The sequence below is a fragment of the Miniopterus natalensis genome, chromosome 10 (genome assembly GCF_054644295.1).
Source record: "Miniopterus natalensis isolate mMinNat1 chromosome 10, mMinNat1.hap1, whole genome shotgun sequence".
NCBI lineage: Eukaryota > Metazoa > Chordata > Mammalia > Chiroptera > Miniopteridae > Miniopterus > Miniopterus natalensis.
The window spans coordinates 29,787,852-29,806,683 of record NC_142090.1 but is presented as its reverse complement, the minus strand read 5'-3'; positions in this window follow the sequence as shown (position 1 = coordinate 29,806,683).

Genomic DNA, 18,832 nt, shown 5'->3' with positions numbered 1-18,832 from the left:
ATTTTGGATACTTGCTATGTACCAGGTATTTTGCCAAGCACTTTATAAACATCATTAAATTATATAAAGTCTTCAGCATCAATAGAACCCTATGAGGTAGATGCTATTTTTCACATTGTACAGATGGCCCAGAGAGATTGAAACACACACCAAAGCCACAATCAGATAAGTATAGGAAATAATTCTTTATCCTCAGTGTATGCTCTTAACCTCAGTGTATGTTCTTAAGTCCAAAGTGCATGTTCTTAATCACTGTTGCATGTGTATTTCATATTTATTAATGGTTTATATTGCCATCTCCTCCAATTAGGTTACATTAAAAATTTTTACTGTAGTTATGTGTTTTGAAAACACACACATAAATATCTGGTGGTAAAGTAATGGAGTGGGTTAAAGTAATTCTATCTAATCATCTCTTTCCTGTATTATATCTAAGACACTGGATATGAGGTCTTTGTTGAAAAGGACATACTAGGACTATTTTTAATTCAAACAACAAGTACTTCTTCTAAATAGCAGAAACAAAATAACTGCAGTGGATAAACATATTTTTGGTTTTTTTTTTTTTTAATTTAAAAAGCATTTATTTTCTATGTAGATATAAAAATATCCAGTTTATGATATGAAAACAACAATAAACAAAATTAGAAATAGACAAAAAATAGAGGTTAATGACAGAAATCAAGCACCATAGCTAGTACTATAGGCCAAAAGAAAAGGGAAGTCTATAGCATTATATAATTTTTATTGTCTCAAAATGACATATAATTAGACCACTAAGTGCTTTCTGGTTTTAAGAAGTCATCATGAAGTTTTAAGTAGTTTTCTCTTATAGCGATTCAATGAGAAGGACATTATGTTAAATCTCAAAGAGATAAAATATGCTTAGCATTTGATGAGTACCTATTTGTGCATAACTTTATGTGAAGCACTTTTTCATTGCTGAAACATACCCTCTTAAGTAATCTCTGTAGCACACCTCCATTAGCACTTACAGATATGGTGCTTTTGTTTCTCTCTCATCTGCTAGACTATAAACTCCTTGAATTCAGAGATGTCTTGATCACCTTTTCTTATCGTGTGCATCTTTGTTGAATGTCTGCCTCCTAGAAAGGATCTTTTCCTGAGCACAGTTTCTAAAGCATCTTCATTTTCACAGTCACCTGCTCATTTTGTTTTATTTTCTTTATATTTCCTATCACCTGAATTTATACTTAATTAGTCCTTGGTTTTCTTGTTTACTTTCTGAATGTTTTACTAAAATACAAGATACGAGAACAGGGAATTTGTCAACCTTGTTCAATAATTTATCCTCAGCCCTTAAGACAATGGCTAACATGCAGCATATGCTCAAAATAAATATTGGGTCAATAAATGAATAAAGGTTTTATACCTAACTCCAGCACAAAATGTGGTACCTAATAGATATTCTAAATGTTTCTGAACCAAACTGAATTTCTTAAAATATATTACTGGTGTGGAAACTGGGCTCAAGGATCATAAGTAATTTCTCAGAGTCACATTTTTTTTTTTTTTTATAATATTTGAAGGAAAAAAGTCTCTACCTCATAGAAGCCTGAGACTATGGAATATAAATTGAAAATATCAAGTACTGTGAAGTAAGGTGCACATTTAAGAAATAGGTAATTATGAGTCACATTTTCTTTATTATTATAAAATTGCACCCTTTAGATGGAAGACAACTATCCAGACTGCCATTTGGAAGTGTCTGAAATATTGAAGTATTTTTTCTTAGAAGCAACATTCAATATGGAAGAAGTCAATACAATTAAATTTAGCATTTATAACATTGGTTAAAATATCAGCCATTGAATATCTATTTTTAGATGATATCTTGTATGTGTAATACAAATAAATATGAGAAAGGTATATTCACTATACTCAACTTTTCTAGTGAGGGAGAGAGACATAGAAGAACACAGGATTGATGCATGGATGAAAAATGTGAAAACTCTAATGAAAGAAAGGATTGAAGTGTTTAGTTATTTCGGTAGGAGGAGAGGATATTAGTTTTCTCTTGCTGCATAACAATGTATTACAAATTTACTAGCTTAAACAATAACCATTTATTCATATCACAGTTCTGTAAGTCTAAAGTCTGGGTGGTGTTGGCTGGTTTCTCTGTACAGGGTGTGTAAAGGCCAAAAACAAGATGTTGGCCTAGATGAGCTCTTATTCAGAGGCCCTTGAGTAGAATTCATTTCCAAACTTACGTTGTTGGCAGCATCTTTCTTTGCAGTTATAGGACTGAGACCCTCGTTTCATTGCTGGCTCTCAGCCAGGGACCTCATTAGGCAAATAGAAGCTGCTCCCATTCTTGGTAAGCGGGCCCCCACCCTCTTCATGTCTAAAAACAGTGGGTCATGTCCCTCCTTTGCTTCAAGTCCTTCTGACTTCTCTTCACTAAGTGGAGAAAATTCAGTTTTTATTTTATTTTATTATTTACTTAATCTTTATTATTGAGACTATTACAGATGTCCCCTTTTTAACCCCACTGATCCCCTCCACCCCACATCCATCCCACCCCAGTCTTTCCCCATACTAATGTCTGTGCCCATGGGTTATGCTTATAAACATATAAGTTCTTTGATTAATCTTTCCCCACCCACAAATTTCTCCCTGCCTTCCTTCTGAGATACCTGTTTATTCCATGATTCTATGTCTCTGGATCCACTTTGTTCATCAGTTTATTTTGTTTATTATATTCCACATGTGGTACTTGTCTTTCTCTGACTGGCTTATTCCACTTAGCATAATACTTTCTAGTTCCCCCCATGTTGTGCCAAAAGCTAAAAGGTCCTTCCTCTTTACAGCTGCATAGTATTCCATGGTGTAAATTTGCCACTACCTTTTTACCCATTCATCTACTGATGGGCACTTGAGCTGTTTCCAGATCTTAGCTATTGTAAATTGCACTGCTATGAACACAGGGGTGCATAAGTTCTTTGTGATTGGTGTTTCAGGTTCCTTAGGATATATTCCTAGAAGTGGGATCACTGGGTCAAATGGCAGATTGATTTTTAATCTTTTGAGGAAACTCCATACTGCTTTCCATAGTCGCTGCACCAGTCTGCATTCCCACCAGCAGTGTACTAGGGTTCCCTTTTCTCCACACCCTCGCAAGCACTTGTAGCTCGTTGACTTGATGGTAGACATTCTGACAGGTGTGAAGTGATAACTCATTGTGGTTTTAATTTGCAACTGATGATTACTGACGTGAGCATGTTTTCATATGTCTCTTAGCCATTCGTATATCCTCTTTGGAGAAGTGTCTATTTAGGTACTTTGCCCATTTTTTAATTGGATTGTTTGTCTTCCTTTTGTTAAGTTGTATAAGTTCTTTATATATTTTGGATATTAACCCTTTATCAGATGTGTTGTTGGCAAATATGTTCTCCCTTTTAGTTTTGTTGATGGTTTCTTTTGCTGTGCAGAAGCTTTTCATTCTGATGTAGTCACATTTGTTTATTTTCTCCTTAGTTTTTCTTGCCCTAGGAGATATACCAGCAAACATATTCCTATGAGAGATGTCTGAGATTTTACTGCCTATGTTTTCCTCTAGGATTTTTAATGTTTCATGCCTTACATTTAAGACTTTTATCCATTTTGAATTTACTTTTGTGTATGGTGTAAGTTGGTGGTCTAGTTTCATTTCTTTGCATGTATCTGTCCAATTTTCCCAACACCATTTATTGAAAAGACTGTCTTTACTCCGTTATATGTTCTTGCCTCCTTTGTCAAATATTAATTGACCATAATGGCATGGGTCAGTTTCAGGGTTGTCTGTTTTGTTCCACTGATTGGTCTGTCTGTTCTTGTGTAAGTACCAAGCTGTTTTGATTACAGTGGCTTTGTAGTATAACTTGATATCTGGTATTGTGATTCCTCCAACTTTGTTCTTCTTTCTCAGGATTGGCATGGCTATTCAGGGTGTTTTTTGGTTCCATATAAATTTTTAAAGTGTTTGTTCTAGATCTGTGAAATATGCTCTTGGTATTTTAATAGGGATTGCACTAAATTTATAGATTACTTTGGGTTATATGGACATTTTAAGGATGTTAATTCTTCCAATACATGAACATGGTATGTCTTTCCATTTATTTATATCTTCCTCGATTTCTTTTTTCAATGCCCTGTAGTTTCTCAAGGAAAGGTCTTTTACCTCTTTGGTTAAGTTTATTCCTAGGTGTCTTATTTTTTTAGTTGCAATGGTAAATGCGATTTTTTTTTTAGTTTTTGTTTCTGAGAGTTCATTGTTGGTGTATAAAAATGCCTTCGATTTCTGGGTGTTAATTTTGTATCCTGCTACCTTGCTGTATTCATTTATTAAATCTAGTAGCTTTTTGGTGGATTCTAGGATTCCGTATGCACAATATCATGTCATCTGCAAATAATGACAGTTTTGTTTCATCCTTTTCTATTTGGATGCCTTTTACATTTTCTTGCCTGATCTCTGTGGCTAGGACTTCCAGTACTACGTTGAATAAGAGTGGTGAAAATGAACATCCCCATCTTGTTCCTGTTCTTAGGAAAAATGGTTTTAGTTTTTGCCCATTGGGTATGATGTTGGCTGTAGGTTTGTCATATGTGGCTTTTATTATGTTGAGGTATGATCCCTCTATTCTCACTTTGCTGTGTGTTTTTATCAAAAATGGGTGTTGGATTTTATGAAATGCTTTTTCTGCATCTTTTGATAGAATCATGTGATTTTTGTCTTTCAATTTGTTTATGTGATGTATCACATTTATTGATTTGTGAATATTGTACTAGCCTTGCATCCCTGGAATAAATCCCACTTGGTCATGGTGTATGATCTTTTTAACATATTGCTGGATCCGATTTGCTAATATTTTGTTGAGGATTTTAGCGTCTATGTTCATCAGGGATATTGGCCTGTAATTTTATTTCTTTGTAGTGTCTTTATGTGGTTTTGGAATTAGGCTAATGCTGGCCTTGTAAAAAGAGTTTAGAAGTATTCCTTCCTCTTGGATTTTTTGAAATAGTTTGAGGAGGATAGATGTTAATTCTTTGAATGTTTGGTAAAACTCTCCTGTGAAGCCATTTGGGCCAGGACTTTTGTATGCATGGAGCCCTTTGATTACTGCTTCAACTTCATCAGGAGTTATCAGCCTGTTTAAACTTTCTGATTCTTTCTGATTGAGTTTTGAAAGGTTTTATTTTTCTAGGAATTTATCCATTTCATCCATGTTGTCAAGCTTGGTGGCATATAGTTGTTCATAGTATTCTCTTGTAATCCTTTGTATTTCTGTTGTGTCAGTTGTTATTTCACCTCTTTCCTCTCTGATTTTGTTTATTTGGGTCCTCTGCCTTTGTTTCTTGATGAGTCTGGCTAAAGGTTAATCAAACTGATTTATCTTTTCAAAGAACCAACTCTTGGCTTCATTGATCTTTTGTATTGTTTTTTAAATCTCTATGTGATTTATTTCTGCTCTGATCTTTAATATTTCTTTACTTCTACTTACTCTGGGCTTTTCTTGTTGTTCTTCTTCTAAGTTTTTAAGTTGTAGGGTTAAAGAGTTGATTAGAAGTTTTTTTTTTGTTTTTTAAGATAGGTTTGTAGTGCTATCAACTTCGCTCTCAGGACTGCTTTCATTCTGTCCCATAGATTTGGAGTTGTTGTGTGTTCATTTTCATTTTTTTCCAGGAAGTTTTTATTTCTTTCTTGATCCTTTTGGTAACCCATTCATTGTTTAAAAACATGTTTTTCAGTCTCCATGTGTTTAAATGTCTTTTAGTGTTTTTATTGTAGTTGATTTCTTTTTCTTTTTTTTTAAACATATCTTTATTGATTTCAGAGAGAAGAAAGGAGGGGTAGAGAGAGAGATAGAAACATCAATGATGAGAGAGTCATTGATTGGCTGCCTAGCCCACAAACCGGGCATGTGCCCTGACAGGGAATCGAACCCCCATCTCCTGGATCCTAGGTCAATGCTCAACCGCTGAGCCACACCTGGCCAAGCTATTGTAATTGATTTCTAATTTCATGCCATTGTGATCCGAGAAGATGTTCAATATGATTTCAATCTTCTTGAACTTATAAAGACTTATTTTGTGTCCTAACATGTGTTCTATCTTTGAGAATCTCCCATGTGCACTTGAGAAAAATGTATATTCTGCAGCTTAAGGGGTAAAATGTTCTGTGAATATCAATTAAATCCATCTGATGTTGTGTGTCACTTAGAGTCACCGTTTCCTTGTTGATTTTTTGTCTGGAAGATCTATCCAGTAACATCACTGAGGTGTTAAAGTCCCCTAGTATGATGTATTGCTGTCAATTTCTCCCTTAAAGTCCTCTAGAAGTTTTTTATAAATTTAGGTGCTCCTATATTGGGCACATATATGTTCATCAGGGTTATATCCTCTTGCTGGATTGATCCCTTTAGTATTATGTAGTGACCTTTCTTGTCTCTCATTCTGTCTTCATTTTGAAGTATATTTTGTCTAATATAAGTATTGTTACCCCAGCTTTTTTTTCCATTTCCATTTGCATGAATTTTTTTTTCTCCAACCCTTCAGCCTCATTCTCTATGAGTCTTTTCTTCTGAGGTGGGTCTCTTGTAGACAGCATATAGTTGGGTCATGTTTTCTTATCCATTCAGAGACCCTATATCCTTTTACTGGGGCATTTAATTCATTTACATTTAAGGTTATTATTGAAAGATACTTATCCACTGATATTTCGTTTCTTTATAGCTATGTTTCTCATTCTCTTTACTTCTACTTCTAATTATAGCAGTCCCTTTAACATTTCCTGTAATGCTGGTTTTGTAGTGATAAAGTCTTTTAACCCTTTTTTGTCTGGGAAGCTCTTTATTTCACCATCCAGTTGATTGATAATCTTGTTGGATAGAGTAGTCTTGGTTTCAGATCCCTCTTTTGCATTACCTTGAGTACTTCATGCCATTTTTTCCGGCCTATAGAGTTTCCAATGAGAAGTCAGATGGCAGCCTTATGGGAGCTCCTTTGTAGGTAACAGATTGCTTTTCTCTAGCTTCCTTTAAGATTCTCTCTTTGTCTTGGATTCTTCACATTTTAATTATACTGTGCCTGGGTGTGGGTTTTTTTGGATTCTTCTTGCTTGGGACTCTCTGTGCCTCCAGAACTTGTGTGCCTTTTTGCTTGACCAGGTTAGGGAAATTTTCTGCCTTTATTTCATCAAACAGGTTATCTAACCCCGGCTTATTTTTAACCTCCTCTGGCATTCTTATAATGCAAATATTGTTACATTTTATGCTGTCTCACAGCTCCTTTAGATTGTACTCATTTTTTAATTTTTTGTTGTTGTTTTTAGGTCTCTGAGTGATTTTTTTCTACCTTGTCTTCTAATTCACTGATCTGATTTTCAGCTTCCTCTAATCTGCTGTTTATTCCTTCTAATGTATTCTTTATTTCTGCTATGTCATTCTTCATTTCTGACTAGCCATTTTTCATAGTTTCCAAATCTTTTTTCTTGATGTTGAGCATCCATACAATCAGTATTCTGAACTCTGTATCTGAGAGATTCCTTAGCTCTGTTTCATTTGGCTCTTCTTCTGGAGACTTCTCCTTTTCTTTAATATGGGACTTGTTTTTTGGTCTCCCCTTTTTGGTTCAGTGTTAGGCAGATCTGCTAGGATTCTGTCTTTTTGGAGGGTCTCTGGTACAGGCCAATGTCAGACACAGTTTGTGACTGGCCCTGAGCATTGTTTGGGGCTATCAACAACCCCATGCTTGAAGTCTCCTCTGCTGGGGCTGGATGCATTTGGGCAGGACTGAGGTGCACACCAAAGTCTGCTTTTCTAAGGTTCAGGTCCTAAAGCAGATCAGGCAAGGACTGAAAGCACCCTGAGTTCTGCCTCAGTCTGCAGACTTGTTAATCTGATTCTCTTAATGAGCCTCAGGTTGTAGAAGCTCCACAGGTAAGGTGGGCTGGTTGTTATCAGTCTCTTAACAAGCCTAGGCTATAGAAACTCCTCTGGGCATGGTGAGGCTCTCCAGCAGGATGGGGCAATTACTTCCCCCTTCAGGCAAAAGCTGAAAATTCACCTCCCAAGAAAGATATCCCCCACAGTCTGGGGGAAGGGCTCTCCCCAGATTTTCCCCACATAGCTCTAGTCCACTCTACTACCCCTCTGCCAGAGCCCAAGGTGAGTGGCTGCACAGGAAACATTGTGTGTTAGCTCTTTAAAAGGGTGCCTGCAACCCAGATACCTCTCCTTGGCAGATTCACAGCCAGATGTTATGTGGGCACCTTTCTCAGTTCTGGTGCTCTTGGCTGAGAAGCCCAGTCTGGGGGTTAGGCCCCAGAGTCCTCAGTGGGGGGGGGGAAACCTTCCCCAGCTGAGATATCCCTCTGACCTTCAGCTGCTGCCTGTGGGAGCCTAGCCAGCCCTCTCACATCTGCACTTCCTACCAGTCTCTGTGTGGCCTCCACTTTTCCTCTTTGGTTATGAGGGTGCTCTCCACCTAGCCTTCAATTGGATTTCAGGATTATTTTCAGTATGATTTTTCTATGTTATAGTTGTAAATCCAGTTTAGTCCCAGGAGAGTATCAGTGTAGCTTCCACTCAGTCCACCGCCATCTTGATTAAAAGTCACATATTTAAAAGTGAAGGGTCTAGAAAAGGAGCCTAGATCTGTGCATACCTTTTGCACCACTCAACACTGTTTCAGAGACTGATAGAAGATGAACAGAATAGATTCAATGACATGGAAGCACAGATGAGACTGATGAATGTCAGAGGGATGGAAGAGGGTGGGTGGGTGGAGGGGGAGAGAGTAACCAAAGAATTTATATGCATATATGCACAACCCAAGGACATGGACAATGGTGGGGAGAGGGACTGGAGATGGGGAAGGGACAGGGTGGAACGGGTCATTGGGGAGAAAAAGGGACATCTGTAATATTTTAAACAAAAATAAAATTAAAAAAAAAAAAAAAAGAATAGAGTCCAGGCATGTTGATTTCTAGTAATTCGACTTATTCAAGGCTGATGTTTAAACAATCTAGAGAGAAGGATAGTTAATCTCAAATGAGTTTCACACTAGTATAGAATGAAAATCAATTCATGAGTTATTTCTTCATGCTACTAACTGAAAGGAGATTCAAAGGTTTTACCAACCAGGTATAGGTGATGCAGAATTAATACTCTGTGGTAAAAGTTGAAGAGCTCAAGATGAATTTTCTTTCAAAGGAACAGCTTACTTGCATGTGGAAGTGGACCAAGGCAATACCTTTAGAAAGAACTAAATTTTTTCCTTTAAAGGAGCCTTGAGATTGTTCCAGCTCTTGAAAACAAAAAATGTACTTGATATATTTGCTTTATTATACAACATGGAAAAGGCATTTAGTCCTGAAAAAATTTAATGGCACATATCAATAATGGAAGTGAATTGACAAGAAATATGTTTATATGTGCCCTGTGAGATGTTTAGTTCTGTTGAAAAGTACTTTATCATGGCCAATAAAGACAAGTGGGCTGCAAAATGCAGCCAAATTAGCTGAATGAATTGACCTGGTGAATGAGGCTTTCAGTATTGTTTACTTGAATAATAATGTTTACCAAATATACATGTTAATAATTTTCCTAAGCTGCTGTTTCTGACAGTAGTTATTAACTACTGTCAGCTGCTTCTGAAAATCTGTTCCAAGTTAGACATAATAAAAAACATACATCAGCAGAGAATGACTCATGATTTCCTGATGTAGTGGAAATAATATGCTATAGAGTAAGTCCAGCCTAGTTTCAGATTTTGATTATGGCACTTATTAAAGAGAGAAATAAAGGAAGTTACCTCTCTGCTTTATAAAGTTGTTCTGAGAAGTAAACAAAATGATATATGTGAAGCATCACCTAAGTCAATGCTTGCCCAAAGTAGATGGGACTCAATATGTCTTCTGTAACCTAGACACAAGATCCAAAATTGTGTTTTACATGTGGCCCAATCCAAAGCACTAGTAGAGAATTTGACCTTCATTTGTATCTCTTCAAGAACATGAAATGCACCCTAATTCAGAGTTCACTGAAATGTTTCCTAAACCCCCTCTTGTTTCCTCCACTATTTTTATGTTCCCATGGCTTCTTTGATACCTTTCACTTAGCTCCCTTCATCCCTCAAATTGCAATAGCAAGTAAAAAGATATTTTTTTCTAACCCATTTCATATCATTACTTGATTTATTTTATTCATGGTTGGTGTTTGCCAAATGCTTGGGGCAAATAGCCAGTTGTATATAGGGAATTTCATTATGATAAGCTCCTGCATAATAAAAATCAACCAAGATATTCAACCTTCAATCCAAAAGTGGTCTGGCTCTAGGGTTGTAGGGAATTCTATTTGAAGATTAAAGAATGAGCTTATTCTGAACTACTAAAACTGGAATGCCCTTCCAGTCTGCCATATTCTTCCCAGCATTTTGACCCTGAATTTCATCATTCAAACTTGCTTTTGGTCTATGGCCAAGGTAGCCACAGAGAAAACTGGAGGGATCTCTTTGGGTTACAAAGAAGTCCAAGGTTGCTTAATAATTCTTGGCTATAATTTGTTTCTTCTTCAGCCTTGAAGTAGAACAAGACTTGTCCTTCAAGTTGTGTTCTACTGCCTCATAATGAAAGGCTTATAGTGAACACGGGTGGAGGACTTTCACTGTCTTACTGATTTGTAGCTAGAAATCTTAACCCCTATTTACTCTGCTATACACACGTAAAGCCTTCTAAAAAATCAAGTCACAATCACTTTTGGTCAGAGAATTATCCATATAAACCCTTACACTGTACTTAATCTCTGCCACTTCTCAGCATTTGGGACCACTTTTGCAGAATTTGGATTCTATGAGCTACCTATAACTTTATATCTCTGCTCCTATACTAGGCACAGTGTTGTTTAAAATTCTTTGTCTTCTGGTAGGAAATTGAGACTGTTAGTGGTCCCAAGCCCACTAGATTACAAACCGAAAGATGGTCGCTATGTTCTGAGCCACCCATTTCTTCAGAGGTATGGCGCAGCATCCTTAAACCAACTTGAGTAGCTCTGACACTGATGTCATCTCTCTATGAATTTGATGTTAAAGTCAAATTTCATTGCACAAATTCATAAGTGAATATTGAAAGTTACATGTAACGTCATAAATATCTGTGGTTTTCTTCCTGAAAGATTCAGTCTTAGTCACTCTTCCTCTAGAATAGAAATCCCAACACTATTGTATTGTATGTACCATGTCTCTCTAATGTTGAGCCTATATTCTTAGAAGCATAACATCTCACGTTTGGGCAAGGACACATTTTCATCTCAAAATTCCAACAGTAAGGTGGAGGATTTCTCTGGCTTAAATCCAGAAAATTATGTTTTAATCTGAGATGTAGTTAAGCATATCAACTAAAAGTCATACTCTCTAATGAACCCCAAAAATGTAAAAGCTGGTTCCCAATAAAACCTACCTTTTTCTTAGCTTATTGAGATATATTTTATATATAACATTTTGTAAGTTTAAGGTGTACAACATGACAACTTTATACACATACATATTGTGAAATGATTATCACAAGGTTAGTTAACACATCTATTGCCTCACATAATTATAATTATTTTTTTGTGTTATGAGAACATTTAAGATATACTCTCTTAGCAACTATTAAGAACATAATACAGTATTGTTATCTACAATCAATATGTTGTATATTAGTTCCCCAGAACTTTTTCATGTTATAACTGAAAGTTTATGAACTTTGGTGAGCATCTCTCCCTTTCCCCCAGCCCCCAGTCCCTGGCAACAACCATTCTACTTTCTTTTTCTCTAAGGGTTTGCTTACCACCCCAAGTTAAAGTCTCCTTTCATCACCATTTGTCCCCCCTTTACTCTCTTCTATCTCCCCCCACCCACCTTTCCCTCTGGCAATCACCATACTGTTGTCTGTGTCCATGAGTCTTTCTTATTTTTCTTTGCTTAATCCCTTCATCCATCTCACCCAGCCCCACTCCCCTCCCCTTTGACAGCTGTCAGTCTGTTCTCTGTATCCATGAATTTTATGTCTCCACACATAAGTGAAATCATATGGTACTTGTCTTTCTCTGAGTGGCTTATTTCACATGGCATAATACATACTTTCCAGGTCCATCCATGAGATCCCACTTTTAATAGAGTTGTATTTAAAGAAGCACAGTAGGAGGCACTTCCTCCCAGGAGCACACAGACACCTTTCCCCTCCTCATTCACCTACCCCTCCCCACTGGTGCTTTACCCTTACGCTTCTCTGTAACTTGTTTCCTGAATCCATTTCTTCTACTGCTCACTTCTTCTACCTCTTTAACTTTCTAAATAAACATGAAAGAAGATGAAAGAAAGAAGAAAGAAAGAGAGAAAGAGAGAGAGAGAGAGAGAGAAAGAGAGAAAGAAAGAAAGAAAGAAAGAAAGAAAGAAAGAAAGAAAGAAAGAAAGAAAGAAAGAAAGAAAGAAAGAAAGAAAGAAGAAAAGAGAAAAGGAAAAGAAAAGAAGAAAAGAAAAGAAGAAAAGAAAAGAAAAGAAAGAAAAGAAAAGAAAAGAAAAGAAAAGAAAAGAAAAGAAAAGAAAAGAAAAGAAAAGAAAAGAAAAGAAAAGAAAAAAGAAAAGAGAAAAGGCAAGAATAAAGAAGCACAATAATATTCTCAAAAGTCCTTTCCTTTGTACTTATCTTGTCCCCCGTACCTTACTTCCACTAGGAAATGGTGATACCTGACTTACAAAAAGTATGTATATGTTCTAAGTCTATTATGTCAATATTTCCTAGTTTTTCAAAAAACAAGATGATTTCTAATTCCTCTGCCATCAGAACAAGTTCAAAGTTTATTGTCTTAAACTATTCAATTCCCAAGTTTCTAATCACTCATCTTCCATTCCTCTCAATATCTTCATTTAAGGGACAGGAACGTGTGTTACCACTCTGCAAGAAAGGATAGCGTCTGTTCTTCCTCAGCCCATGATGGATTCAAAGTTTACCTCTTTGCCCTATCCAGCCAATGTCATCAATCTCATCTCTCTCTCTCTCTCCCTCTCTCTTTCTTAAACACACGCATAAACACAGTGAATCCTCACACACAGGCACACACATATGCAGCACACATGTACATTGCTCAGATACACTGCATTTCCATGGTAGTTTCCTACTACTTTCTCACCTATCTTTTGTTTCCTTTCTGTTTCTAAGATTGGGCAGTAGTTTCTCTTTCTAGCTATATTTTCTTAATTGATATTTTAAAAATAGTTTAAAACTACATGGTTTAATATGAAGGGTCAGGTTATATATCAGTAATTTACACACAGAGCTCATTTTCAGAATCCCAGTAAATTATCTTGCCAGGTCTACTCTAATAAATTATGTAGAAGGTCTGGTGTGAGGCCAGAGTCTTTTGAAAAAAAGGCTCTGCAGGTGATTCAAGGCCAAATCCTGTGCCTTATAACTTTAAATTCTCAGTACCTAGAACAGGGTGTAGAACTAGCAGATGTTAATACATATATATCATATTAATTACACAATTACTAGTTTATTGATATTGTATCCAATAAGAGTGATAGTTGGTGACACCACTGTTGTAGATCAGGATGTTAAATATTTCTCAAAGAAGTATATCTTTATTACAAAAATTTGAAGGTTCATCAGTAATAAACAAATTTATTTAAAGCAGGACTTCCCAAATATTTTAATATGCTAATGTTAAAACTGACTCTTCAATAGATATATACATCATTAAACTTAGTTCACTCTTTATCTTTCCCTGTTGAGTTAGTTTTTATTGTTTTTTGGTTTATGGAGCATCTTGATGGAGTGGTATTATGCAGAATACAGTTTTGGAAAGGCTACTCTAAGACTGGCTCAGATACTGACAGAGCATTCTGATGCTACACATCTGTGTGGGTTATTTGGATCAAAGCTTTTCAATTCTGGTTGCATGTTAGAATTACTTGAGAACATTTAAAACTCACAGATGTCTAGGCCTCACCTGTCACTAATTTAATCAAAATTTCTAGGAATAAGGCCAGATATTAGAATTTTAAAAAAAGGAACCCTCAGGAGATTCAGCTGAAGATGGTGGCCCTGTGAGAAGAAGCAGCACCCCTGCTCCCAGCCACAGACTTGATTTACTCCTAAAATCCTACATAACCAGCTAGAAAAAAACAGAGAAACATACCTGAGTGGATGGAGTGTGAGGGGGGAGCCCTGAAGAAACATCAAGGAGTCCGGTAAGAGAGGGGGGAAGTAGGAAGGGGGAGTCCCCCTGAAGCCTGTGCTGAGCTCTGAGCCCGGAGGCTTGGAGGCTGCAAAGCTCTTATCCCTTGGGAGTGCGGATGGCATCCAAAAGTGGGGATCCCACACCCAGAGCAGAGAGGGAAAGGAGCGCCCTGCACACAGGGCGGAGGGACCCAGAGGAGCGGTGAGTCCTGGAGGCAACGGTGCCTTCCTAGGAAACAAAGCCTCTAGGGGAGGCTGCGACTGGCATCTGGTGCTTGGGGTGCCGACAATAGGGAAGGCTGTACCAAGGCCTGTGGCACCCAAGTGGTGAGGGACCAGAGGACTGCGCTGAGCACCCGCACATGGGAACCCTTTGCCTCCCTGTGGGGCACTGTGTTGAGCCCAAGAAAGTACAGAATCTGCACCACATGGAGGGGAGGAGCCCTCCCACCCTGAACCCCTGGTGCTGGGAGGCTGGGATCTGTGACAAGCCCTGAGAGGCCCCGTGGTGGCACCTGAAGCCACTCCAACTTTGCTAAGACCAGCAGTGTGGAGAACTGCCTGGTGCTGACTTTGGGTCCCCTCCCACTGGGTGCCTTGGACAAGGGCGGGGGGACCTTGCAGGGCGGACTCTCTGCCTAAGTGTTGCTTTGTGCGTTAGCTTGTTTGATTGTGGAACAGGTTCCCACCTTCCCCATGTGCCCTGTACAGACAGACCAGCAGAGGCTGCCATTGAGGTCTGCACAGTAGACGGTCTGAGGGGCGAGCATGGTGCTACCAGCTAACCAGAGCTGAGCAGGGAGGGGCAGAGCCTGCTGACCTTTCCTGTGGCTGGGAGTGCCACCCCCAACAAGAAAGGGGTGGGTCCCGCTCACTGAAGCTTCAAACACACCCACAGGGCACAGTCCTGATGGGGAAGGGAGAGCAGCCCACAGGAGGACTTTGCAAGAATAAGACTCTCAGGGACTGTTGTTTGGGAACTGGAGGAAAACCTGAAAACCCCTGCTGGGGACTGGGCAGGCAAAGGGCTCACCAGAATGTGTTCTTAATTCAACCCACTGAGCTCAGGCTGCTGAAACAGCCCATACAGAAAAGGCAACAGGCTGAAATCAATCTGAAGCTACAACAAGCCAGAGCCTGGAGAACTAGAATCAGAGGACAGGGTAGGAACTGAGGATCTGCTGGTGGAGCAGAGACTAACTCCTGCAGAGTGAGTGCCTGATAGCGACACCTCTAAGGGGAGTGATACCCTGAGTTACACTTGCCATCCTGCACCCTAAAGATTCTACAGAAGACTGTGGACCAAGACCAGGCAACTACAAGGTTGCAAAATAGCTGACAAGAGGAGGTGGCCAATGGAGAGCTTCAGATAAATCACCTACATAAGGACACCAGCGTCAAACCTATACAGCTCCTAACATTGGGGTGATACACAAGTACCTCCCAGGAGAACTGAAATCAAAAAAAACAGTGACCCTCAGACAACATAAGTCGCCCAGAAGAAACACCTGATTGACTCCGTTTTTTTCTGCTGTTTTTTTGTTTGCTTTTGTTTTGTTTTTTTTGGTTTTGGGGGGTTTTTTTTTGTTTTTTGTTTGTGGATTTGTTTATTTTTTCTCTTTTTCCCTTAGGAGAAAATTTGTTTTTTTCTTCTTTTTTAAATTTTATAATAATCTTTTTTTTCTTTTAAATTTTTTTATAACATTTTTTTAACTAACTTTTTTTTCTCTTTTTTATAAAAGAATTTTGTCTTGCTTAGCTTGTTTTTGGTTTTTTTTTCTGGTTATTGGCTATGTTTTGATCTATCCTTGCTTCTATTATCATGACTTTCTTGATATCTCTGCTTAACAATTGGGACTTTATCATTATAACCAAGTTTACTGCTGTCCTCTATAGTTTCCCTCAAATCTCTTAATGGACTCCTTGCCTGCCTGGACTTTATCTCTCTCTCTCCTCTAAATCCATTGGCATAACTTTTTCCTTCTTTTTCTTTTTTCTTTTTCTACGTTTCTGTCATTCTTTCATTATTCTCCCTTCTGTCTTACTGTCTGATTGTTAGTTTCTCTTATTCTCTTTATTGAATTTTTGTTTTCTCATTTTCAACTATTATCCTATTCCTATTCTCTCCCTTAATTTTTTGCTGGCCCTTCTTTCAGAATCTTTTTTTTCCTTCTGTTACCTCCCAGTAGCTTCTCTATTTTTTACATTTTAGTTTATGATTATTTTCTAAATTTTCACCAGTATTAACAATATACATCTCTCTTTCTCTCTCTAAGTGTGACTGTTCCTTCTCTCTGTTTTTTGTTTTAAACATTCTTTTGTGTGTGGGGGGGAGTTCTCCCTTCACTCTCCCAGTTCTATTTTCACCTGGTAGTTTTCATTGTGACTGTCAAGATATTTTGTAAGATACCTCTTGTTTCCTGGACTTTTAGTTGTGTATTGTCCTGCCTTGCCAGTACCCGTACAACAGCTTACATGACAAGGCTGGGGCTGAGACACAGTTAGCCAACCTGAGAGGAGGGTCCTCCCAAGGACTGATCTACAACAATCTAGACCCAACCACAACAGGAACACATAAAGAAACCACAAAAGGAGCACCCACAAGAGGGACACGCCTAGAGCAAAAAGCTCAGAGGTGTAAGGAAAACACACCTCTGGGCTCCACTGGACCCACAAGACAAAATCCCATCCCACAAGACTGGAGACAGCAAATATATCTAATATATAGATACAAGCACTAATACCTACCAAATTGGGGAGACAAAAAAAGAAACCCCCAAATTAAAGAAAAGGAAACATCGCCAGAAAAAGACGTTGATGAGAAGGAGTTAAGCAAGTTATCAGAAATGGAGTTCAGAGTATGGATGATGAAGATGCTCAAAAAACTTAAGAAGACTCTAGATGATAAGATCAAGGACCTTAGTGAAAACATGAAAAAAGAGATACATACCATAAATAAAACTCAGACAGAGATAAAGAATGCTGTATCTGATATCAAGAATGCACTGGAAGGGTTTAAAAGCAGGCTCAATGAAGCAGAGGATAGAATAAATGACTTAGAAGACAAGGTAGAGAAAATCACACAATCAGAGCTGCAAAAGGAAAAAAAAAAAAAAAAGCATGAGGACAGTCTAAGGGAACTTTGGGATAACATGAGGCAAAACAACATTCGCATTATAGGAGTACCAGAGGGGGAGGAAAGACAGCAAGGGATAGAGAACTTGGTGGAAGAAATAATTATAGAAAACTTCCTTAGGCTGGCGAAGGAGAAAGTCACACAAGTTCAGGAAGCACAGAGGGTTCCAAACAAGAGGGACCCAAAGAGACCTACTACAAGACACATTATAATTAAAATGGAAAATGTCAAGGGCAAAGAGAAAATATTGAGGGCTGCAAAAAACAGACAAGCAGTGACCTATAAGGGAACCCCCATAAGGCTGACAGCTGATTTCTCAACAGAGACTCTTCAGGCCAGAAGGGAGTGGCATGAAGTTCTGCAAGTAATGAAAAGCAAGAACATGCAACCAAGATTGCCTTATCCAGCAAGGCTATCATTTGAATTTGAAGGTAAAATAAAAAGCTTCCCAGACAAAAACAGGCTAAAGGAGTTCAGTACCACCAAACCAGCATTGTAAGAAATGCTAAAAGGACTGCTTTAAGAAAAAGAAGGATTAGTGAGAGAAAGGTACATCAGCATAAAAGGGGAAAATGGCATTAAATAAGTTGATATCAATAGTAACCTTAAATGTAAATGGAATACATGGGCCAATCAAAAGACAAAGGGTAGGTGAATGGATAAGAAAACAGAACCCAAATATATGCTGTTGACAAGAGACCCACCTGAGAGCAAAAGACTCACAGAGGCTAAAAGTGAAGGGATGGAGTAAAATATTCCATGCAAATGGAAAGGAAAAGAAAGCTGGAGTAGCAATTCTTATTTCAGACAAAACAGACTTCAAAATAATGAGCATAACAAGAGACAAATATGGTCACTACATATTACTAAAGGGGTCAATCCAACAGGAGGAAATAACCCTTATGAACATTTATGCACCCAATACAGGAGCACCTAAATATATAAAAAATTTCTTGGGGGACTTCAAAGGGGAGATTGACAGCAACACAATCATAGTGGGGGACTTTAACACCCCACTGCCAGCATTGGACAGATCATCAAGACAAAAAATCTACAGGGAAACGCAGACCTTAAATGAATCACTAGACCTAATGGATTTTATTGACATTTATAGAACATTTCACCCCAAAGCAGCAGAATACACATTCTTCTCAAGTGCACATGGAACATTCTCAAAAACAGACCACATGTTAGAGCATAAGGCAAGTCTCTACAAATATAAGAAGATTGAAATCATATCAAGTATCTTCTTGAATCACAATGCCATGAAACTAGAAATCAACCACAATAAAAAAACTCAAAAATATTCAAACACATGGAGGCTAAACAGTATGTTATTGAACAATGAATGTGTTACCAAGGAGATCAAGGAAGAAATCAAACACTTCATGGAAAGTAATGAAAATGAACAGACAACAACCCAAAACCTATGAGACACAGCGAAAGCAGTTCTGAGAGGAAAATTCATAGCA